Genomic DNA, 26,141 nt, shown 5'->3' with positions numbered 1-26,141 from the left:
AAAATGTACCAATATATTTAATAGATTTCATTTCTTTTTTATAGTTTTGGATGCCTGACAGGGTAAATTATTGACTCTAACTAGGAGAAGTTTCTCAAACACTTAAAAAAATCTTGTAAATCTACTACATTGTTTGCAAATATAGCAAAACAAATGATAAACATGGAAAATTCTCTGAATTGTTCCAATATTATTTACCCTGTTTTCCCGTAATCCTTTCAAAACAATTCTGAAATTATTTGAATAGTTTGTGCTAGAATCACAAAAAATAACCTGTCAGATTCCCTATATGCCAAATTCTCTTAAAAATACTTAAAAATTCTCTTAAAAATACCAGATACGTAGTGATTGTCCTAATGATAAAACTTTCTCCTGAATATTACACAAAATTGTTAATATTAAGAGCTGGATTTTTTCATTATATTTATATTTCATTCTCATGAATTGGGAATGAATTTCCCAATCTGGAAAACATACATACCCATTAGGAGATTCCCTCTAGTGGGTGAACTGAGGTTGGTTATTGGGTGGACAAGTCATGACCAGGATGTGGTCAGAGGTAGGAGATGGAATATGGGGCTTGAGGCATGTGGATACATGCCTCTGTGATGATTCTGTGTTACCAACCCAAGGCTTAGGTAATCTTCCGAGTTTCTGTATCACATGGAGAAAGAACTCCATATTTATACCTTGACCCAATCCTATTATTTGATGTGAATCTTTGCCTCTGTCCGGATTATCGTTAAGTTCATTCAATTAATTTCTTTACTGCTCAGTTTAAATCAGCATCCTTTTCATTCACACTTTGAAAGTATCTAGGGCAGCATAGAAATAGGATGTGAGCCATAGATGTGAGCCATGCATTAACATTTAAAAAAAATTAAATAATTAAAGAGTAACAGGTGACATTAATTTTAATAATATATTTTACTTAACTCAATGTATCCAGATCTTATAATTTCAACCATATTTAATATAAAAATTATTTTTGGTCTAAATCACTTTTTACTTTACTCCCGAGGTCAAGAGAAATGAAATTAGGATCAAGGTAGGAGCTGGGTGGCTGTAAACAGAGTTTGCTTCAAGATATATTTTGATAGAAAGTCCAGAGATTGCTGCCAGGATCTGTGTGCCTAGATACTTCTCCTCTCCTATAGAAGACTAAGTATCTGGAAGGTAGTAACAACCATTTTCTTGCTGCCTCCCAACACCTGATTCATTTGTTAATAAACATGAAGTAATTATGTTTTGAACGATGAGTGAAAGAAAGTAAGAGACAGATAGATGGCTGTTCTGTCATGGAGTGCATCTCATCAGATCTGAGAGTGAGGATGTTCAAGGATCAGAAACTTTTCACATTACTGGTGGGACCTGTGTCTCTTTACTGGGTTTGGAGATTCAAATCTTAAGGAGTCTTAAGGAAATCCTAGCGAAGTGTTCTCCTTTAGCCCATTGACTTCTTTTTTGTTGTTGTTGTTTTAGATCTTATTTATTTATTTTAGAGAGAGGGAGAGAGAGTGCACATAAGTGAGGTGAGGGACAGAGGGAAAGAATCTCATGCTGACTCCCTACTGAGCATGGAGCCTAACTCGGGCTCGATCTCACAACTCAGATCGTGACCTTAGCGGAAATTAAGAGTCAGATTGCTTAACCGTCGAAGCCACAAAGGCTCCTGTAGCCCATTGACTTCTTAAGTATCACATTCTGGCTCACTGAAGAAGTCTTTGAAGACTGTAGGAACCACTCAGATAATAGTTACAGGATGGCTAATTCATTCTTGGGGCTACTGAATGTTGAGAAGGCAGCCTGCTTATCAGTCAGTGAATAGTCAGTGTGCTTGCCCTTTGACCAGGTAAAGTCATTTCTGGGAAAGTAGCCTAAAGAAATACAGAAAAATTCTTTATTAGTTAGCTTTTGCTGTATAATGAACCACTCCAAAATAAAGAGGCTTGAAATAATGACCACTTATATGGCTCATGATTCTATGGATCGATCACTGGCATTTCTTCTTCAGTGGACTGGCTCTGCTGATTTCAACAAGGTTTGCCCAAATCTTCAATAAGGCTGTTCAGTTGGTGAGTTGACTGGTGGCTGGGTGATCCAGGATGGCTTTCATCACGTCTGGTTGTTGGCAGGTCTGCAAAAGGAATGGAAGCAACTTGGTCCTGTGTCTCATCATCCAGCCAGCTAGCCTGGGCTTGCTGATATGGAGATAGAATCTCCAGGAAAGCAAGGGAGCAAGCTCTCCTGTGCAAGCACTTGGCATGCGTCAGGGTTGCTAATATCCTGTTTGCCAAGCAGATCCCATGGCTGACTTTGGAGTCAAGGGGGACACTCACAGTTACATGGCAAGAGGGCATGGACACTGAAAGGGGAACTGCTGGCATTTTTGCAATCCGTCTACATAGAATGTTAAAACCTTATGCATTAGAATGTTCACCACAGCAGTTTCATAGTGTAGCAATAATGCATGTAATTCAAATGTCTGAATAACAATAAATAAAAAAATGAAATCATGATATACTGAGGATACTATTTGGTAGCTGTCATGCAGTCACATTAAAATGCTTCTGATTTGCTGTTAGAAGGATACGCAATTTTATGTGCAGCTACTTAATCAAGATTAATTGAAATAAAAAATGTTAGAAAAGGATATACAGAAATTTTAATAATCATATTGGGGAATGACATCATGGGTCAATCTGTTCTTTACTAATCAAAACTTCTCAATTATTCTACATGTGTATTTATACAATTTACTTAAAATGTTATTCAAAATCAACTTTCCATGTTTGTTACGAAGGAATCATTTTGTACATCTCCAAATTATTAATGTCATACCATAGGCGCTCAGGAAATGTGTTTCGACAACATTTTCTCTTGGTATAAAGGAAAATTTTATAATTTCTTCTTCTGAAAGACTAATATGAGCCTGCAAGAGCAAGAAGGAATTTAAATATGTTCAGGGACCATTTTCATCTTCAGAATTAAGGATTATTTTAATTTTACATCATTGCCTTTTCTCTTTTACTTTCCTTTCTAGTTTTATCATTTAAGGATTCCCTATTTTTAATTTTCACACAGAGATTTCTTTAATTGATCATTATAATTAAGCATAAAGTCATAAGTTACAAAGTCATATTTTGCTGGATCCTAGAGTTCTGAATTATTCATTTCACTTACTGTTTTTAGATTAATTTATCTGAAAATTTCCAGTTTATTGCAGTTGTTGTTGTTGTTTGTACAGATAGGAAAGCAGAAAAAAAGGAAGGACATTATAAATAGATCTTCAAGTTTGTTGATCTTAAAGTTTATATTGCTTGATGCTCTTGTGTCCTTACCAGACATCAATTTTCTCCCAGAAGCTCCCTATTTTATTTTCTACAAACCTTGATGTACTCAATGTAATCTAGCAAACCCTCACTGTTTCTTCTTGGACCCTAACTTCTTAACTAACGTCATTTATTGATATACTACTTTTCTTCAGTGAAGTAGCAAATCAATAAATTAAAGATTAGTTCAGTGTGTCAGCTTTTCCTAAGCATTCTGGGGCTCATTTACTACTTTGGTGGACATAGAGGCCAAGTGGCAGCCTCATACAGAAATAATGGGTTTTCCTGTCAGACATTTCTGGAAGTTACCTTTCATACTAATTATTGAGCTCCAAACTGTTTTAAACGAGAAATTGGATGTAGATCATAACTTAATATGTACTAGGATTGCTAGTTAAAAAAGTGATTTTCAGTACATCCCATTTTATATTACCCTAGCAGGCTCAGATCCAGTTTTAGGAGAATTCTTTGGGGAGATAGTTTGTTCATTACATAAAGCAAGCCCACTGCCGTGGCCTGACAAAGGCTATATTTTATATTTTCTTTCTTTTCTTTCTTTCCTTTCTTTCTTTCTTCTTTCTTTCTTTCTTTCTTTCTTTCTTTCTTTCTTTCTTTCATTCTCTTTCTTTCTTTCATTAAAAAAATTTTAGGGCACACATTTCCATAAGCTCTCTTTCACAATCCTATTTATATAACTATGTGGGTGGGATATATTAGCGCTACACTGGATTTCATCAATCTTATCTCTTGGAATCGGTACAGTCTATTTACTCTGATATTGTTCTGTTCACTCCTGCTAGCTTTTACCCAGCTTTCATCCCTCAGAGGTCCGTTCAGGGATCTGAGCTGTTTACTCTTTAGATCTTCCTGTTAGCATCACAGTCATTGCTGAGAACTCTCCCCTCAGCTGAGAGTTTTACAATTCAAAACCTCATTACATTTTATAGAACCATATTTGGAATCTCTATCCCCAACTGTTTGAAATTGCCTTTATTTTTACTTAAGAGCATGTTGCTATCTGATCAGAAACATTTTGTGTGGATGAAAAAGGACAGATTAACCATAGAAAGTGAGGATGTGGGAACTGCATTAGAATAGTGTTCAGTGATCAGATATGATGTGTTGATGGCCAGTTTTGCCTGACAGGTTTACAAAAGACATCATAGGAACACATTTAACTCCAATCACACCGTTCATTTACCACCTTGAAGACAAGGGTCACAACAAGTTCTATTTCAAAAAAGACAGAATATTAAAATAATGGTAAAACCAGTTTTGGAAAATGGGGAAAGATGCCCTTTGATATACGACTGGTAGGAATGTAAATTGGTATAATCTTTCTGAAAAGCAATTTTGCAATATATAGAAAACCTTAATAATTGCCTAATCCCAATGACTCAGCAACTCAATTTACAAGATTTTACCCAAAGGAAATAATTCTGGATTTAAGCAAGGATAAAAGGATGTTCAACGTAATTTGGCTAATGATGACAAAATGTTGGCAACAACTTAAATACCCAACAATAAGGGATGGCTGGATATCATTAGGTATGTGGATTGTTTGGCATATTATGTAACTTTGGAAAATTACACTTGGAAGACTATTCAATGATATAGAAAAAACATATTATACTATATACTATCTTCACTTATGTGTTTATCTCTGGTTGGGGCTTATGACTGATTTTTTACATGTGCATCAGAAATGATTTTTAATTTCTTTGTGCTCTCCTTTCCTTTCTACATTTTCTATAATAAACATGTATTCCATTTGCAAATACGGAAAATATTATTTTGGAAAATGATGGGAATCAGGAGGGAAAAAATTGCCCCAAAACTGTATATAGTGCATATATATATATATATATATATATATATATATATATACCCACTACAAGAACTCCTATTAACAAAGAGATATTAACATTTGCAAGGGAGTGTATGCAGGCTGCTAAAATGTGATGTGTGTATGCATGTGCAGAACCAGTGGTCTGAAAACCCAATGATCTTTATGTAAAAAGGCATAAACAGAATAAATAATCCATATAATTTTCTTTTTCCATAGAAAATTTGACTTAAACATTTTTTAAACGCAGAATTTGGGGGCTGGTAAAATAAACAATGCAAAGCAACGTGGAACTTTCGACCTCCCAAATTATGATTTATTCCACCCACATCCTTCCTGCTTAGCCTCTTGTTGAGAAGAGCTGTCAGGATTTCTGAGTGTGTCCTTGTGTACCTGTGGTCTGTGGGGACAGAGGGTGGCCTCAGGGACATGAGCTGGGAGAGATTTGGAGGAACTCTTGCTGCCCACCACACAGCCCTGTGTCTTAAGAGTGGAGACTGAGCAGGAGAAACACTGACTCACTTCAATATGTAAAATTTTAAAAAAGCCAAAAAACTTGTAAAAGTAATGACAGCATTTTCTTTTTTCTGTTTCAGTTCTGTAACAAGGGATCATCAACTCAGATTGGGGGCATGTTGGTATTTCCCTCCTATCTGCTTTGCTTCCCTCATGACACTCTGGGTGACTTTCCTAAGAGGTCAAATAGGGTAAAAGGCTCTCCCCTATCCCCAATTTAGTGTTTATTTCGCTTGGTAAACCTATTATCATTGAACGGTGGGCTGAACATGCTACATGCCCGGCTGCTTTGTGAGCCGTGGCATTGGGGCTGCTTCTGTTCCTAAACACCTATTTTCAAATCTGGTTCATTTACAGGAATTAGGATTAACCTTCTCATAGGCAAAACCAAGAGGCCCTGTGATAATTTGGAGAGCCTGCAGCTCTCTCTGTAGGCCTCCTGAGCCTAGGTCTTTTACAACATAACCTTGCTCAGTGGTTGATGGGGAGACGCCCTTTGGCAAAGTCATGGCAACTGGAGATTTTCTAGGGATGAAGGCTCTCCGCAGAGCGTTCACCCTAGGAATTCAACAGTAAACTTTCTTCCTTTGAGAGATCTGCATCTCTCTCAGTGAAATATTTGAGGGCACTTTTTGAGGAATTTACTGGAAGTCATTTGCATAACGTACTAAATTTTACTTGCTCATTCTCATTCTCCTCTACTTAATGAATTAAAATGCCATCAAGAATTATATCAGTTTGGCCAAGGGGAGGTGGACTGAAGCAGCCAATCCTTTATTGCCGTTTTAAGTATATATACACCCTTCCTCATTCTTCCTGTAACTTCCACATACCCAGAGCCGGGAAACCCCTCCTCCTTTTCCAGAGGCGCCGATGAGGGCCAGTCTTTGAAAAGTGGGGCTAACGTGCATCTTAGAACTCATTTTATTATCAGGAACATCTGCAATTCTTTGGCAGTAGAGGCAATTGGTGCGTATGCAAATATGATTCTGGATTGTTCTTTAGGTCACCCTGGGTGAGGTTTCTCATCATGACATGCTGGAAAACTGTTCATTTCCTGTATTCCTGGCCCAGATTGGAATGTCTTATTTTTGTTTCCTTCATTGTTTTTTTCCCCCTCAACATGTTGATGATGTGCCTGAGCCTATGGTGGTGGGTTTTAGGGGCGTGGGAAAACTATGGTATTTGTTCTCTACTTACTACTTCTCTTGAAGTATGTCCTAGGTTATACTTTCTTACTGTATCAATTCATTCATTTCTTCCCCCCATATCTTGAATTTTTCCCTTTCTCTGGCTCCCTCCATAAAACACACAAATGTTCCCAGACCTCTTCTATTTTAAATAATTCTTTCTTTGGCCAAGACACTGCTATCCCTCGCTGAAACTCATTATAGCCTTATTTCTAGAATGGGTATTTTGTCTGACTTTTTTCCTCTTTCTTCCTTTCACTCATTCTTTAAAATCTACAATATCCTGGCTTCTACTTCCACAAAACTACCAAACTGCTCCCATTTGGGTATTCAGGTGCTCCTAACTGCTTGCCTTCAGTTTCCATCCTGTGAGACCTCTCTGTAGCATCAACTGAGTCGTTTACTCCTTATTTCCTGAAACTTTGCTTCCTGGGTGCCTGAGACACCGCATCCCCAATTGTCCTGTTTCTGACCACTGTCATCTGCTTGTTTTTATTCTTTGATCTTATTCTCTTGTTGCTCTGGTCTACATGACCTTCCCCCCTAGATCATCTCTTGCAAATCTATGGCTTTGAACACCACCTCTGCTTGCCTTCCAGGTCAATGAAACTAGCTCTGACATGTCTTGATGTCTAGAAACATCTCCTGCAGCCTCTGTCTTGTTTCTTTGACTCCGATTTCCCTCAAGTTAAACCTGCTGCTGATATTCCGGTCCTGGTTGTAAACATCGAATGTTTTCACGTTACTCAGAAGTGAGGTCCAGACTCCTTGGGCCGGCCTCCAGGGACTTCATGAGTCATCCACCATAACCAGGAACAGGGTCTCTTGGCAGCCCTGAACTGTGTTGCATGTAATTTAGTGAGTCTGCTGGTAGTCAGGGTGGCATTCTTGGGTGTATCTGCCTGCCCGTCTTCATCCATCACATTTTTCGGCACAGCTTACAAATGAATGAGTGGAATGTCTGCTCAATACTGCACAAGAGTCTTCTTACTTTTCTCTTCTTAATTTTTGTCCTGTCTCCTCCATGAAGTCTTTCCTGATCCTTTCTCTGGAAGCCTTCTCTCCTCCTTTGAGTTACAATAGCCTTGTTTTATTACATTAGTCCTATGACACTTTCTACATTTTTATAGGCTCTTCAATGCCCACCACAGTACTTATATCCACCGGGTGCTTATTGAATGGATGGAAGACTTAATGCAATCTTTTTAAAACTGTGTAACATGAAACTCTTGGGAAATGTACTTTTGCCCAAACCTCACAGTTAAGAATTTATTTTTATATTTTAAAAATATTTTATTTATGGGACACTTGGGTGGCTCAGTGGTTGAGTGTCTACCTTCAGCTCATGGCGTGATCCCGAGGTTCTGGCATCAAGTCCTACATCAGGCTTCTTGTGTGGATCCTGCTTCTCCCTCTGCTTGTGTCTCTGTCTCTCTCTCTCTGTCTCTTATGAATAAATAAATAAAATATTTTAAGAAATAAAATAAAAATATTTTATTTAAATTCAATTTGCCAACATATAGTATAACACCCAGTTCTCATCCCATCAAGTGCCTTCCTTAGTGATGACAAAGAATTTAAATTAAAACAAGTTTAAAAGTAGATCTATTTTTTTTAACCATAGAAAAAGTTCCTAGAACCTACACAGAGCAGATTAGTATATACATCTGCCAAAGGAATTTCAGGATATAAAAGTAAAACCAAATAATGTTAAAAGATTGAGGTAGCTTTCCCTATATTAGCAGTTGGTAATTTTCAATATCATCTGCCATTTCAACCATGTCTGTCATAATTTCATTTCTAACTCAACAACGCCTAATGTGTTAGGCTAATGGAATTCCATTATAGTGAAAGGTGTTATGGCCAGATTAATTTAAGTTTTAAAAAAATCATATTTGAGTATTATGTAATAAGCATGGTTATTAAAAGATGTTAACCAATCAGGATCATCTGATCCTGTATTGATATACATGTAATTGTGGCTCATGCTGATCTTATTTATGTCTATCGCATGAACATGGCAGCTATTGAACAGCGTTCTTGACTACTTAGCAACGAGACACATTTCTAAGAGTCAGCTAACTGTATTTTCAATGCACATGTAATTGATCTGCGTGTCAGCTGGTGACTTGGCATAAAGCCACAGGTGAGCTGTCAAGTACATATGCAAAGTGGGGTTCTTTGCAGTAATGGACTTCGAGTAGATATAGGACAATTGAGAGAGTAAGCTACCATGGATGAGTTGGGAAGATGTTTTTTAATCTTGGACTTTAGCTACATTTCTGACAGCCACTAACACAGAAAAACCTGCTAATGAGTAGGCCACTTGTGTAATTTTTTTTTTTTTTAACTTAAAGTAAAATGTAAAATGTCAGGCAACTATCCATGACTTACTCTAGGGAAAGGGAACAGCTAATGATTAGTCTTCGTTTACAATTAAAGTCTGATTTCTTTTCCTAATTTTGGTTGACTTGCTATTGGTTCTCCGGACTCCTAATAGGCCTTGTGTATTCTAAATAGATTCTGCTTTGACTCCCAATTACCATGCAATTAAAGGACCTCCAAATGCTGCCCTTTAATTTTGTTTATGTTCATTTTGTTAAAAATAAGACAACAGACCCAAAACGGAGTCACTTATGTTAAGCCCCATGTCACCAAACCAAGAATTAAGGCTTAATTATAGTTTTGACCTCTCCCAGGAATAAAATCTTTAACCAGTTAATCAAGACCTATCTGATCAGCACTAATAAGGTAATCCGCCTAGTAGACCCCCCATCCTGCTATACCTCTGTGCCCTTGAGGGAAGGTGACCTTGCCATTACGAACCCACTTTTTGCTAGTAAAACTTCCTTGTCCTGCTCCCTTCTGCCTATAGAAGTCTTCCATTTTGTATGGCACTTTGGAGGTCTTTTCTATTTGCTTGATGCAATGCTACCCAATTCACGAACTGTTGAATAAAGCCAATCAGATCTTTAAAATTTACTCTGTTGAGTTTTGTTTTTTAAATAATTTTCTCTAGGCCTTTATTCTGTAATCTACTTTAAGTTACCATATTAGTTCTTTGTAAATTTGTATATACTCTTTAATGATATACTACCTCCATTTTATAAAATAGCCCTTCTTTATTAAAAAAAAAAGAAAACAACAAACAAACAAACAAAAAACCCAAAAACAAAACAAAACTAAGGAAATCACCAAAATGACAGCATAGACTTTGATGGAAACAAACTAAATCAGGAGAGGACTGGCTTAAGAATATGGATATGGTGACTAGCTACAGCCCTGGAAAGGGGATGAATGCCTTCATCCCTTTGTGCTTAGTCTCCTAGGCTTACCTGAAGACACATTTTGTTCATTTTTCTAAAGGAAGGAGCCTGTTCTGTACATTCTGGGGAGTGCTTGAACTTGTCAGGTGGCTGGATAATGGACCCTTTCATCAATAGGAGTAATAGGAGTGTAGTCCTGAAGTATTTACAAAAATTCTCCCTTGAAGGGCCAGAGTCTCTGAGCCTTCTCAGGTGATGGTTAGCTAAGCTGATAATGGGAGGAAATTAGAGGAGACTCCCTGTGGCATGCCACATACATTCTAACAGTGACCTCTAAGGGGCCGTGCCCCAAGCCACCCCCCAAAATCACTCATATAGCAAATAATTAAGACTTTATTTTTTCTGGAAGCAAAGACTTTAATATTTGGGATTTCAGGAGGGTAGAACACCTGATACCTGGTGGGGCCTCACAAATCACACTAGGTCTTCTCTAGCTCCATAGAGTGGTGGCCCTAGACCTAAAAATCTTTGCGGATCTGAAAGGCTGCCATAAGAAGCCAAGGTATGAGCCCTTAATGAAGGTCTGTTCAGCACAGTAAGCAGTAATCACCATCAGGCCTTGCAAAAAGTGCTGAGTTACTTTTCTTTCTGTTTTCTCTTGATGATTCAGGAGGGTAGAGGGGAAAAGTCACTGATACGGGTTACCCCAACCCATAAATAATTGAAAGAATATGTAATGCAAATTCAAATTCATTTCACTTCATAACAACCCCACTTAAACAGCTCATTCAACTGTGTATGCCAGTAAATGGAGTGGAATCGGAATTGACAGGAGGGGTTTCTCTTGACTGTGTGTGAGCACACCATCTGAGATGCAGAAAAGCTTTCTGGTGCAAAACAAAGAAATCAGCAAATGAAGGCAGTCATTTTGAGCTACCCCACTTCTTTCTTCCCTTCTTGATGAAGTACCTAATGAAATGTGAAGTGGTTCAGGAGCCATGGCCAGAAGAATTTCTACGTGGAATAATGGAGACAGAGGTAGTTGCTATAAAGATGGGTCCAGGCCTATCTGTGATAGTGTAAAACATACTTCTGGGCTGGAGATAAGCAGAGAGCAAGGCTCATGATCTGAGAACATAAGAAATTAGTCTGCAGGGAAGGCATCTTTCAATCACTAATGTCTTCTGAGATTTAAGAATAAGACAGTTCCAGATCAGGTAATAGCAGATGAAAATGTGATGGCATTTTAAAATATTAACTGATGTTCTTTTCTTCCTCTCTTGCTGTGATCCTCCCCTTTTCTCTACTGCCCCACCCAATGAAGTAAATCCTATAGAGAGTCATAGCCTCAAGGGACAGATGTGACAGGGTGTCAAAGAGAAAGAGGAAGTGGCTTTGGTTTCTAAAATCTAAGCCCTGGGAATAATGGAGAAGTTTTGAGATATAGGAAGAGTTTGATAAAACAGTTTGAAGAGAGAGGGCTTTCTCTTGAACTGGAGGAAGATTTCTTTGGGCCAGAGAGTGGAAGGGAGAGCTTGGGTCAGGGATGGGAGCAGGTATGTTGGCTGGTGCTGGAGTGAGGGCTCAGTGCCCGGTTTCCCGGGTGATACTGGGGGAGGTGGCAACCCCGCCATCCCTCAGAGACTATGCACAGCTTTGCAGATTCCTGAGCCATAAGATGACACCCCCAGGGCAAAGGGTTCCTATGCCGCAGCAGTATGGCAGCTGCGGGGAGAGCCAAGGGCTCAAGGGGCCACAAAGGAACAAAGAACAAACACTTCATTGGTCCCTATGAAGACTCAACATGTTAGCACTGTCTGAGGCCTTCTTAGAATTTAAACTCAATTCTGGGCAAAGAAGGTAGTTTTCAAATTGAGAGAGGCTGAGTTTCTACCACCCTGGAAGAATGTGCTATCAATATAGAAATTGAGTTAGTATAAAAATAGAGTTTATGAAGATAAAGAGCTATAAACCACGATGTGTACCTGCCTTGAGTGGGGCCAGATCTAGGATTTTGAAGCTTCCCCAAAGAGTGCATCGGAGACTGGTTATCATCCCTCAAGCTAGAGTGGAACCTTTTTGAGGAAAAGGCCATGAATCATGTAGACAGAGATAAGGTGCATTCTGGGAAGTAGCCATGGTGTTTGGAAACACAGGTGGACTGTGAAGAAGCCAAGTTTGAAAGAGACAGTCTGTTTCCCACCCCAGGGACAGACCCAGGAAAGGTCTCAGGGGCAAGAAGGAAAGTAGGAGTTGCAGTGGGTACAAAGCAGAAGGAGGAAACTTTGTTTGGATCCAGAGAAAAGATAAATTAATTATTTCGTCTTGGGAGAATCTTCTAGAAAGGGAGAGAGAGAAGTGAACTTAATGACTCTAGCTCAGTTAGTTCCTGACAGTTAGGGCTGGTGGGGACAACTGGTAAGCCCCAAGGGATACTTCCCAGGTTTATGGGGAAGAAGATAGACTCTCTCTTCCCCAGAGCTGGCCCTACACACAATACACAGAGGATTACACATTTTGCTGCAGGGACCTGGGGCCTGGGAGCTGTGGAGAATGTGCCATGAAGCAGAAAGGACTCTGGAGTAAGTCTGCAGAATACTGCTCAGCTTTCTTTCTTTCTCTCTTTCTTTTCTTTCTTTCTTTCTTTCTTTCTTTCTTTCTTTCTTTCTTTCTTTCTTTCTTTCTTTCTTCTTCTTCTTTCTTTCTTTCTCTTTCTTTCAGATTTTATTTATTTATTCATGAGAGACATACAGAGAGAGGCAGAGACACAGGCAGAGGGAGAAGCAGTCTCCTGGGGGGAGCCCAAGGCAGGACTTGATCCTCCAACCCAGGGATCACATCGTGAGCCAAAGGCAGACGCTCAACCACTGAGCCACCCAGGTGCCCCGGGCAATGTTTTCAAGATAATTCCAAGATGGGAAACATAAATTCCTCTCCTTGTCCTTTTCTTGTAGAAGAAAAATGTTAACTTATCATGGTAGACTATAGAGAACCACAGCTAGCAATGACAAAACAGGATTGAGGGAATCTTAGGAAGGAAGAGACAGATTCTGATCTTGACTCTTGATTTCTTGACTTAATGAGACTCAAGAATTGGGTGAGAATTACCGTATCTCTTGCACTAGGCATCCACTAGGCTCAGCTGAAGAGGAAGGGAGCAGATTGAGCTGGGCACTTGCTATCCACAGGACCCACCATCCCAGAGCCAAACACTGATGGGAAGCCCAGGGAGGCTTACCTTGGCACAAAATAGTCTTGCCTGTGGCCAGACTAACTCGCTCTGGTAGATGGAAGCTAAAAGCAGAAGGGAGAAGCCGAGGGTCTCCTAGATGAAGTGACCCCCAGGTAAGTGAGACAAGAGATTTGCTCTGAAAAAGGGCTCACCTCCCGGAGCCTGGAGAAGCCAGCATGTCCCTACCATGGCATAGTCGGCTTGAGAGAATTGCTCCTCCGACACACTAGATTTGGAACAATTAGTTTGCTGAGGACACGTGAAAGAAGAAAAAGTTTCCTTTGCAAGCATGCAAACATTTACTAGCACAAAAAAATGTGGTGAGAAAATAATTTTGTGCTAATGTTTATTTCTCTGTCCTACTCACCCTGGTGGTCCCTCCACATCTGCCATAGACTCTAGTCTCTGGTTCTTGAGTTTCCAAAGCCTAAATCTGTGTTAACCCTATCATGAGCAAGGTTCTCATGACAGAGATAATGCTGCTGATTAAGATGGGGGTGGGATTTCTTCCAAGAGGGTCAGTAAAAGTCTCCTCTGGGCTGGGTGGCAAGGAAGAAACAGGAGTAAAAAAGAGACAGTCTAATTTTGGGGGAGAGGGTGTCCCGTGAGACCCAAAAGGAAAAGAATAAAGGATGCCTCTAATGTTTTACACATTGTCTGGGATGTGAGAAGTGAATAACTTTGGGCTCCGTCTTTCAGGGTTTGGACTGGACCCAACCTGGCAATGCCAGTGGTCTTGGATACTTCTGGTCTCATGATATGGGGGCTGCCGGTTGGTGTTCTGAAGGATTCCACTGCCTTTGGTTTTAGAACTTTGGAGTTCCCCTACTGTTAGATGGAATAGTTCTCTTTTGTTTTGTCCCACTTAATTGCAAGTTTCTAAGCAGCATCTAAGGGATGTTGAAAAGTGCATGTGGTTCCCATGTACTTGCTTTGGAGCAGGTCTCTATCCTGCATTCATCCAAAGAACAATTGTTGAGGGCTTCCACGAGGACCAGGCACTTTTTTAGTGGAGAAATCATATGGGAGCCCCTTATTGCCATCATGACGGGGAAGACAGTTGTGAGTCACCAGTTAGTGTGACAACCACTACAATAGATGTGGGCCCTGGGGGCCCCAGGGAGTATGACTCAGCCTTTAAGGGGTGTCCCAGCTGAAGAAGCTTCTTAGATGCTTAGGATTCTCTTTTTAAGGAGGTGATTTTTGCAGGAGAATTGTGGAGAAATGGACTTCTTAGTAAGTTGACATCAGTGAGAGACTGAAACAGTCTCTAGAATTTCCTATCACAGACTTCCTATCGTATGAAGTAATTAAATGTGTTTATTGCTTAGACAATGTTAGTTTTTTTTTGTAGCTTTCACCAAGAGAAATCCTGACCCATGCAATGTTCTTGGCCAATTTTCATATTAAAGCCTGTTGAGGAGAAAGTGGAAAGTCTGCATTGTTTTGGCTGTAATTACTATTCTTTTTTACTTGCATTGTAATTGTAATTTTCATGCAGGGATAAAAAGAGGTAGTTTTCCACTCCAGGAAAATTAGAGCAAACTTTCCTTTTTTTTTCTTCTTTTCCTTCTCCTTCTTCTCTCTGCCTCTACTGCCTTCCTCCTCCTCCTCTTCTTTTTCTTTTGCTATTTGAAATAGTTAAAATAATGTCAATAAAGTAAAAATCACTGGGTGAAATATTACATTGTTGAATTAATTTAAATTCATTTTCATATAACAAATGAACAATGAATAAGATTTCCTATAACAAACAGGTAAACATAATCTCAGAATGAAAGGTTATGTGACAAAAAATATTATTAACAAACTAGAACCTCATAGGAGAGCAAATGACTGATCCAGGGTTCAGTTTTATAATGACAAGCCACTGATTAAGTACAAAGATGATAAAAAAGAACCTTCACTCCAACCTGGGTAGTATTTATATTCTTAATTTCTTTGAGTTTTAAATATCCTGCAGTTTTTTCCTTATCTTTATCTGAGTTTTAAATATAAGTACCTGAGTTCTAAATATAAGTATCTGAGTTTTAAATATCCCGCAGTTTCTTCCTTATCTTTAACTGAGGTTTAAATATTAGTACCTGAATTTTAAATATAAGTATTTGAGTTTTAAATATGTGTCTGAATTTTAAATATCCTGCTGTTTCTTCCTTATCTTTATAATAAAATGTTCAAGTCTTGCTCAGTGATTTGTTTTCTCAATATTTTCTCAGTATTATTATTATTAAAGCTTGTGACCTCTGATTTTAACTTTAATTTTAATTAAAGTGAAGTTTCAGAAACTGGGGCTTATCATTTTTGGGGTCAACTGGTGGCCAGTTTTTTCTCAGTGATTTGAAAGGGGGCTTTTTACGTTTAAATGTTAGCTTGTCATGTATTTTGAGAACACTTTCCTCTGCATATCATTTGTATTTTAACCTTTTGATGATTATTGCTTTAGAAAAATTTTCTGTTGTCGATATATGATTTTTTGATTGTAAATAAAATCTTTGGATTTTATCATTTCTGGCTTAAAACAAAATAAGTTTAAAGAAGCTTCCTTCAAACCAAAAGTATAAAAATGGTCATTCATATTTTCTTCTATTATTTTCATGACTTCAAGTGTAACTTTCACATCTTTGATCCATCTGGAATTTATTTTGGTATGAAAATAAATTAGGAATGCAAGTGTATTTGGGAAGTTTCTAATCTATTGTTTTAATAGAATTTACTAATTTTATCTTGCTGAACTGCTTTGAAATACCACCTTAATTCTCCAGTACATTTTCGTAATTTCTTTTTTTTTGTTTTTTGCCCTCCCCATTTTCATAACTTCTTGATTCCATTTGTGACATTTCTATGCAATTTCACTCATCTGTCTGTCTCCATAAACCATGCCACCATCTCCTTTTAAAAATGACTATGGCTTTGAGGACATTATAGTAATTGGTACAACTTCTCACACCCTATTCTATTTTTTAAGGGATGTCTTGGCTCTTCTTGCATTTTTATTCTTTTGGATTGATTTTTAAAAATAGCACTTAGTGTACCAGGCTTTATTTATTTATTTATTTATTTATTTATTTATTTATTTATTTATTTATTTATTGTGTTGATTTTTCAGGAAAACAAATTACAAAAGTAACATACGCTCTCTATAACAAAGTCAAACAATGCAGACATGCGGAGAATAAGCCTGGACAGCTTTCCCTTCTCCCCCTTTAACAACACGTCCCAAAGCTAACTGCTGCTAGCCATTTGTTGGCTTCGAACATTCTCCCATTCTTACTCATGAACACATTTCAGGAAGAAGTGCCACAAATACCAGTGATGTTTTCACTAGGATGTCCTGGTAAGTATTTGGAAAGACATATTTTCTTTTACACTTCTGGCTTTCAAGTCATGTAATGATTTTTTTTTTTAATGCACACTGCTATCTCATGATTCATCTACATCACAGAAATTGCATGAGGCAGTGTGATAATGAAACACATTTTCAAATATATCTTACACCATTTCTCAAAGCATGTCCTATAATACACAGATCCTGCAAGATACTCTGCAGAGGAAACAAGGGTTCTCTGGGCAAATGAGTTTGGGAAACACTGAGTGGTATGTTTTCCTTTTGGATATTTGCAATACAAGGCAACATCCTAGACATATCCCGTTAAGTCCTATGATAAAGGCTTGGTTTTGTCTGACTTAGCATTATCTAAACTTACTTATTCAAGGGAATTACTTTGCCTATTGACAGGACATTTCGTAGAACACAGTTTGGGAAATGCTGAATTACATACATTCACCCAGTTACTGGCTAGGGGTGGCAAGTAGGAAACCAAGCTTCCACCTCTCTGGCTTTGATAAATGAATGTTGTCACTGACTGAGATAAAGAATAGAAGTGTAGGATCAATTTTGGATATATTGAGTTTCGATGCCTCTGGGAGGTTCAAGTGGAGAGGTTTAGTAAGCTGAGAATTTACAGGTCTGGAATTCAGGTGAGGGGTCAGAGCTAAGGAACAGTGGCTTGGAAAGTTTGCTTTGGATTAAAGCGTGTTGTCTAAAAAGGCCCGTTTTAAAATGCACATATATTACCTAGGAAGGGTAAGCATTAAATTATTAATATATATTATATTATCATATTAGCTTACTATCATTTTAAAGCAGAGATCAGGCCCCTGAAGGAATGGAAATCAGAACTGGTGAATTCTGAGTGGAGAGTCGGCAAAGACATAGTCTGAAGTGGTGATTTCCAACCTTTTAGGATCTGGGGCCTCTTTTTAGTGCTAATTTTTTTCAAACCTCTGCACTGCCCTCCCTACTTCCCCTCTCCATGCTACTTTAAATATTCTTTGACAGAAAATATGCCCTGACCAAAGCTAGTAGAAATTAACTTTGAGAGAAACCAGTGCAAATTTGGTAAGACATTTATTTACTCAGTGTACAGATAGTGGCCCTGGTCTTCCTGCTACCCCTGCGTTTCCAGGCAAAGAACGATTTAAGGAACCTGGCTTTCAGTTTGGAGCAAACACTGTTCTCTCGCTTCCCTGGGCTTGCGTCAAATTAAAAGGAGAAGCTGAAGGAGAGGAAGATGCCAGGACAATCTTTAGATCAATCATCTGCTGTCTTTTCGACCTGGGTCCATTTGAGCCAAGACTGAGCTCTCAGCCTGGCATCTCCCATCGCTAACTAGGTGACCTCAGAGAAACCTCGCTGCCTCCTTTGCCTTAACTATCAAAAGGGGATAATAGCCATAGCTTTTCTTGCCTCCCGGGGCCCTCGTGCTGAAGTCAGTAAGATAAATAGTTGTGAAAGTGAGTGGGAAGGTTAAAAGTGCTCTAAAATGTGAGGTATTTTCATGGCTGCATTTTAATATGGCTCACCACCAGGTATCCTGAAGGTAGCAATTCCCTGGGAGGGGGTTTAATCATCTGGGCTCACCATAGGGTGGACTCCATTTAACCTGTGTGTTCTAGTTGATTAGGTTATTGTGTGTAGATTGCAGGAATTTCAAGCTCTACTCCTTCTTTTTCTTTTTGATAAAATTTTAATGAGATTTCCCCCATTCTTTTATTGCATGGCAGGCTACTGCTAGAATAAATATAGAGAAGTTCTAAAAAATGTAGAAAACAGGAGGGCTGGGGAGATGGAAAAATGCAGGGGGGTAAGGCAGGGGACAAGAGTGGGAAGGCTGTTCAGGAACTGTATGGATCTCCTGATGACTTTAGAATTCCTGGGGGGTACTTCCCGATGTGCCAGGCCCTGAAGAAGAGGGGAGGCCCGACTTAGGCCACTGAGAGAAATGTTTTTTTTAACAATTTGAAGAGTACCATATTCCTTCCCAGAAGCTTCACTGCCAGGCCCAGAAATCCAGTGCTTTCCTTTGTTTGTTTGTTTTTTCAAGATTTTATTTATTTATTCATGAAGAGACCCACAGAGAGAGGCAGAGATACAGGCAGAGGGAGAAGCAGGCTCCCTATGGGGAGTCTGATGTGGGACTCGATCCCAGGACCCAGGGATCATACCCGGAGACAAAGGCAGATGCTCAACCACTGAGCCACGCAGATGTCCCCAGTACTTTTCTTTGTACTCTACAAGCAAGGTCTGCACAGCCCAAGCTCTTCCCACACAATGGCCTCTGGCATGTTTCTTTGACTGGGCAGTTGTGTGGGATATACCAGGACATTTAAAATGATGCAGGCACACTGGAAGAGTACATTTTTTCCTTAGACCAAATCCAGGTAACACTTAAAAGCCATTTATCCCGAGTTGAGGTTGTTTTGTTTGGTTGGTCAAGTCCTCTTTACTGAAGACCAGTCACTGTCACTGACTGGTAAGTCATTTTTTTCCTGAAGGCTTTGTTCATTTTCCTTTCCTGGGAGGGAAGGTGTGTGCCTGTGTGTGTGCACACGTGTGCAGGTGCCTGCATGTGTACTTGCACGTGTGCATGCCTGTCTGCATGTGCATGTGTGTACACATTGAGGTGGGGAGCAAGAGTAGTGCGAGTACTGGACGTATGCCTGCCATGCACACTTCGAGGTGGATTGTTGAGATCATTTAATCCACTAAGCCAGGTAGGTATTAGCTGCCCCGTTCCATGCAAGACTCAGAGATTCAGTCACTGGTTATAAAGTCAACAGCTAGAGAGCATTGTGACTCAATCCCTGATATTTGAAGTGGAAAAGGATGGGAGATTGGGTCACAAAAGCCATGTATATGCCTTCCCCTGTGGAGAAGATCTCCTCCAGCAAGCTTTTCAATTTCACTGTCCTAGGGTTCTGTTCGGTGAGTCAGGGATCTTTGAAGGAAGAACGGGAGGGAATGAAAAATTTGCCCAGCACAGAGAAGACTAATGAGTTGGAACATCCGAGATTAGAAGGAGGGCTCACAAATGACCTGAGAATCCCATCAGTTCATAAACTCTCTCATCACCATTTTTTTTTTTAGTGATTTATTTTTATGCAATAGTGAGTATTTTTTGGCAGAACATTCTGGAAACTAAGTAGAATCCCTTTTGTTAAAGCACAGCAGCCTTTCCTTGAGATGAAGGAACTGTATTCTCTGGCATCTGGGAATCCATGCCTCTGTAAAGGCAGCCTCTGATCCTGTCATGCCAAAAAGAGTGTGAAGTAGCAATGTGGCCAAAGGAATGGGCAAAGCCTGCCGCTGTAGGTGTCATCATGACACAAGGGAACATGATGGGCCTGGCTTGAGCTGTATCAATTTGGATTGATAGTTGAGAGTGTGGAAACTATGCTCACAGAGTCATTGTCTCTTTTTCTTTATTTTTTGGGGGACAACTATATCCATTTCTTTTAGGACAGAAATTATCTCCTATAATTTGACTGACTTTGCTCTGCCAATTTTACTCACTATTTACTCAGAGCATTTTATAGCTGCCAACACTGGAATCCCATCATCCATTTACATCCTTTTGAGGTGTTTGGATACAAAGAATCCCATCCCCCCTGGCTCCAGGCTCTAGATCAGTGGTTCTCAATCCTGACTGTACATTAGAATACTCTGAGGGGCTATTAAAAATACTGATGGGTGGGACCCTTCCTAAGAGAGTCTGATTTAAATGGTCTAGGTGGGACCCACACATTGGTATTTTTCAACAGCTCCCCAAGTGATCCTAATGAACAGTCAAAATTGGGAACTACTGCTCTGGATGGTTGACTCATCCTACATAACCCATCAGCTGAAGTCTTTGTAGCTTCTGGGGCTGTGCAAATACATCGGTGCCTTTGTGTGGATTAGAAAAAGATGTCCCTCTACTTGTACACATAAGGAAAATGTGCTATTTCTTCTGGGTTGACACAGCCCATGGGCACGTGGCTTGGTGAGCAGGGTATTGTCTTAATGGTTCTGCAAGTTAGTCCTGGTGGCTTCCAACCTTTGGGTTTCCTGGTTTGGCAGAGTTTGTCCCCTAGAGTCTCTTGGCCTTAGACACATCTCATCTGTTTGAAGAAATATATAAGGAACACTTCTAAGATGGTAATTTGAGGAGCTCCACTGATCTCAGCCATACAACTCATGAAAAATGTGAAAAACAATAATCTAAAGTTTCTGGAAATTGTCCTAAGGGCATATAGTGTGTGGGAAAATATTTATTTAAGGGAATGTAGTAACTCTCTATAAGAAGGATTCTGTGGCATTTGAGCCATAGGCCATCCCTCCCCTCATAGCTCAATGTGATAGAAGCTCTACTCCAAATGAGTATGGCCAAGAAGGGCTTCCACTGCCCCATCTCTCAGTCTAGGGCTATAGTTTCTTCCTTGGAGGAGTAAGCTGTCAAAATTTCTCATTGGTCATCCCAAGCTTCAGGTTGCAGAGATTCTATCGCAGGCTGGCATAGAATACCAGAACCTTCGTTCATGAGGTCAAGGTTCTGCGACAGGAAGAGAAGCAAATCAAGAAAACCAGAGCCACTGTTCTCTGATGCCCCACTGACAGAGCAGGATGTTGCTCCAAGAGAAGCAGGGCCTTTTCTCTGCCCTCAGCTCCAGAACAATGGCCCAGAAGTCTTACCAGAGAGAGGCAACCTGTAAGAACAGAGGGCTCCATAGCTCTTCCTAAGGACATAAGTCTTATTTGGGACAGAGTGTGGTCAAATTCATGTAAGGGTGCTATCAAAAGGAATGGAAGTTCTGGTAGCAAACAATTATGAGGAGGTTAATAACTCCACAACAGCAGTAAGCTAAACTGAAGGACAGCTAGAAGTAGAACTGTGAAAGATTTGGAGAAAAGGACAGCTAGGAAGAACTCTTCTGGGACTGGAACAATCTTCAGACTGGCCTCAAAGACTGTCTCTGCAAAGAGGTCTGATTTAATTGGATTGGATTGGGGAACACTTTGCAGCAACGGGCATTGTGAAGAACAATATGGACCTCAGACACCAGTTTGTGGAGGCTAATAGCTGAGTGTGAGCAGTAGAGGCAGGATGAACAGGAAGCTAAAAAGCTAACAAGAGATCAAGGAATGACACAACCAAAGAGAGTGCTGATAAAACAACTGTCACTTCAGGGTGACTGTGAGTGTCTCTAAGAGTGTGCCTTCTGAGAAGTTTTATCAGAGGCCGTGCTCCGTGGGGGAAATAAACCTCACAGAAATGGTCTAGTCAGATCACTAAATAAATAAACACATAAACAGTAGTAAAAACAAGACAGACCCAGAGAGGTGCTGGTGGGAAATCAAAATGCAGAGATGCTATGGTCTATTATCCAAAATGTCCAGTTTTCAACAAAAAAATCATGAACATGCAAAGAAGCAGGAAAATGTGATTAGTATGAAAGAAAAAGAGCAGGTAACAGAAGTAGCCTTTGAGAGGACCCAGATGTTGGTCTTAGCAAAGACTTTGAATCAACTATTATAAATATGTTTAAGGAACTAAAGGAAACAGCACTTAAAGATGTAATGGAAGGTATGATGACAAGGTCTTAGCAAATATATATATACCCGTATATATATTTATATATCTGTATTTGTATGTGTGTGTTTGTATATACACAAAATGTGCAAAGCTAAATCTGACAGAACCAAAGGGAGAACTGACAATTCAAAAATAATAGAGACTTCAACTCCCCACTTCCAGTAGGGGGCAGAATGGCAAGCAGAAGATCAGTAATGAAATGGAAGGCTTGAACAAAACCATAAGGCAACTGCCCCTAACAGACATCTATAGACTACTCTGCCCAACAATAGCAGGATTCCCATTTTTCTCAGGTGCACATGGAATAATTTTTAAATAGACGATATGCTAAGCCTTAAAACAAATTACAACAACTTTAAATCATAGAGAGTATATTTTCTGAACCTAATGGAATGGAATGAAACTAGAAATCAATAACAGAAAAAAAATTGAAAGAAAAATTGAGAATTCACAAACACGGAAATTAAACAACACACTCCTAAACAAGTGGAAATTAGAAAATACTTTGAGAAGAATGAAAACACAAAATACCAAAACTTACAAGATGCAACTAAAATAGTGCTTCAAGGGAAATTGGGAAATTTATAGTCTTAAATGCCTACATTACAGAAGATCGCAAATCAATAGCCTAAGTTTATACCTGAAGGAGAATAAAAAGAAAAGCAAACTAATCCAAAGCTAGCAGAAGGAAAAAATGAAGACTAGAGCAGAGATAAATGAAATAGAGAATAGAAAGTCAATAGAGACAATCAATGTAACCAAAAGTTGGTTTTCTTTGAGAATATCGACAAAATTGGTAAAGCTCTGGCTGGAGCGACCAAGGACTCAAATGATTAAATCTAGAATGAAAGAGGGGACATCACCTCACCTTTAAAGAAATAAGAAAGGATTATAAAGGAATGCTATGAACAACTGTAGGTCGATAAATTAGGTAACATAGGTGAAATGTACATATTCCTGGAAAGATGTACACTACTGAAACCAATTCGAGAAATAAATACATAATCTGAATACAACTATGGCAAGGAATGAACTGTGTGGCAGATTGAACTGTGGTAAAAATTTCCCCCAAATTTCCAAGCAGAAACCCTGATTAAAAACCAAACAGAGATATCATAAGAAAAAGAAAACACTAGCAATGAGTATCTTTATTGAATACAAGCACAAAAAAATCTTAAAATACTAGCAACCCAAATTCTGAAGTATAAAAAAAGGATCATATACAATGACCAAGTGGGATCAATTCTGGGCAAGGAAGATCAGTTGACCATCTGAAAATCAATTAATGTAATACACTATATAAATAGAATAAAGGGAAAAACCCACACGATTATCTTATTAGGTGCAGAAAAATAATTTTTTAAAAAGATTTTATTTATTTATTCATGAGAGACAGAGAGAGAGAGAGGGAGAGAGAGAGAGGCAGAGACACAGCAGGAGAGAAGCAGGCTCCATGCAGAGATCCCGATGTGGGAATTGATCCCAGGACCCCAGGATCATGCCCTAGGCCAAAGGTAGGTGCTCAACTGCTGAGCCACCCAGGGATTCCCCAGAAAAATAATTTGATAAAATTCGACACCTCTTCATGATAAAAAGACTCAACAACTAGGAATGGAAAAGAACTTCCTCAGTCGGATAAAGAATATCTGAAAAACTTACAAGTATCATCATATTTAGTAATGAAAGACTGAAGACCAGGATGTCTGCTCCTGCCATTTATGTATGTATGTATGTATGTACATATATCTATGTGTATACACACACATACACACACACACACACAGAGAAAGAGAGAGGGAGAGAGAGGAAGGGGGAGGGGAGGGGGGAGCACTCTTGCTCTCTGGTGTTTATCTTCTAAGGACATTGATCTTATTGAACCTTATGACCTCATTTAACTTTAATTATTCTTGTGCTCCAAATACAGCCACATTGGGGGTTAGGGCTTCGGCATATGAGTTTTGAGGGGACACAAATGTTCATTGCATAAGGCTGCCAAACAAATTATCCCAACTTTGCAGCTTAAAACACACCCATTGATTACCTCGCAGCTCTTTAGGTAGAAGTACAGGCAAGTTCGACTGGATTTTCTGCTCAGGGCCTCACAAGGCTGACGTCAAGGTGTTATCTGGTTGAGCTTTCATCTGGAGGCTGTGGGGTAGAGTCTTCAGATTCAGATCCGTGTGGCTATAAAATGGGGGGCTTCACTTTCTCTCTGGCTGTTGCATGAGAGCGTTTCTCAGTTCCTAGAGGACACACATATTCTGTGGCATGTGCCCCCCCACCCCCCCACCCCGCCGGCCCCATTTTCAAAACCAGCAATCACTCTTGGGCTTCAAATCTCTTCCTTCCTCGTCTTTCACCCAGCTGGAGAAAACTCTGCTTTTAAAGGTCTCATGTGACTAGAGCAGGGCCATCCAGACAACCTCCCCTTTGCCGTAGATGATAACATAGCATCGTCATAGTAGTGATATCTTTTCACATTCACAGATTCCCCGCACCCTCAAAAGGGAAGTGATTGTCTGAGGGTAAAATCATTCTTAGAATTCTGCTTACCACACTCTTACAGAGAAATTCTGCTTGTGGATGTAGCTTCAGCCCATGCCAGCGAGGGTCCATCCTCTTGTGATCCATCCTTCCCTCCTGCAAGTTGATGGGAACTCCCGTCTGTGCCCGTGACTTTGAACTTGCCCATGATCTTCCCCTCCAGACAGCCTGTGGATTTCAGACTTGCTAGCCAGCCTCACATTTGCGGAAGTCAACTTCTTGTGATACATCTCTTACTAGCTTTATCTCCTATTGGTTATTCTTCTCTGTTTGAACCCTAGCTGATGGACTGCCTTTTAGGTTTGTGACAATGAAAAGGATTAATATGTAGAAGTACATTAGAAAAAATCCCTGATTCCTGGGGCTTTGCTAAGTTCCATGTAAGTATTACTTGATACTATTATTATAATTATTGTTATCCCTTAAATATGTTAAGATTTATCCTTTTTGTTTTACATATGTACATCTAGACTATGCTGCATGGAATTCTAGAACATGCATTCTCCACAATGTGTTTATCTGTTCCTTTAGTGAAGGTCCCACTACCACCTATTTCCATGTACACATCCCCTGGGCTTATGGTTTTTGCTGGACTTTCTGGGGTTTTCTTTTAACATGTGTGCATTAGCAGTCTGCCAGCAATGAGTGGAGACTTTACCTCTGACCTTCTAAGCTTCTCTCACTGCTAAAGTGCCTTATTCTAGCTGTTAGTTGCCCATCTTAAACCCAGAACACCACTTCCAGAAGGTAAAGCTGAGCTGGGGATGCCCTGAGGCAAGAATGCCACTGAATCACCAACCTTACCCAGTGCAGTTTTCAAGAGTAAACACGTCTCAAGTTTTTGTCTACTTTTGGTCATTTTCCAGTGCCTTGAAATGGTTGTTTTGATAAGGTTGTTCAGTTTCATACTTACTTTTGTGATCTTCTCCTGATCTCACACTGCCATTACTAGAAGGTGAGTCTTGGAACATTGCTCCTGGAACCCAGTCTCCATGCCATAAAGAGGCATAGGGGCCACAGAGCGAGGTTGTGCCTAGGGGCTCTGGCCAACAGCCCCAGCTGGGATCGCAGGTGACAGACAGCACCTGCTTCCAGATATGTGAGTGAGTGTGCCTTTCAGTGGTTCTGGCTTTGCTGCTGAATCACCCCCAGATTTTTAGTCTTCCCGGCAGGGGCCCCAGACACTGTAGAGAGACAAAAAACAAAACAAAACAAAACAAAACAAAACCCTCTGCTGTACCCTTTCCAAACTCCTGACCCTCTGAATTGGGGATATCATAAAATGGTCTCTGTTGCTAACTCT

The 26,141-nt window shown here is 39.7% G+C and overlaps 1 long non-coding RNA gene across 1 annotated transcript; it reads right to left on the bottom strand.

The window, feature by feature from the left end:
• Nucleotides 1-1,370: 1,370 nt before the first annotated feature.
• On the bottom strand, nt 1,371-14,171 carry LOC144315141 (uncharacterized). The gene is made up of 3 exons (XR_013380917.1): nt 13,750-14,171; nt 8,221-8,330; nt 1,371-2,137 (listed from the first exon to the last, which is right to left on the bottom strand). It is a non-coding gene; the product is annotated as an uncharacterized LOC144315141 (long non-coding RNA).
• Between the last annotated feature and the right edge of the window lie 11,970 nt (nt 14,172-26,141).

The sequence above is a fragment of the Canis aureus genome, chromosome 6, assembly GCF_053574225.1.
Source record: "Canis aureus isolate CA01 chromosome 6, VMU_Caureus_v.1.0, whole genome shotgun sequence".
In the NCBI taxonomy this organism is placed as follows: domain Eukaryota; kingdom Metazoa; phylum Chordata; class Mammalia; order Carnivora; family Canidae; genus Canis; species Canis aureus.
The sequence above is the reverse complement of the archived record's forward strand: the minus strand, read 5'-3'. Positions and strand labels throughout refer to the sequence as shown.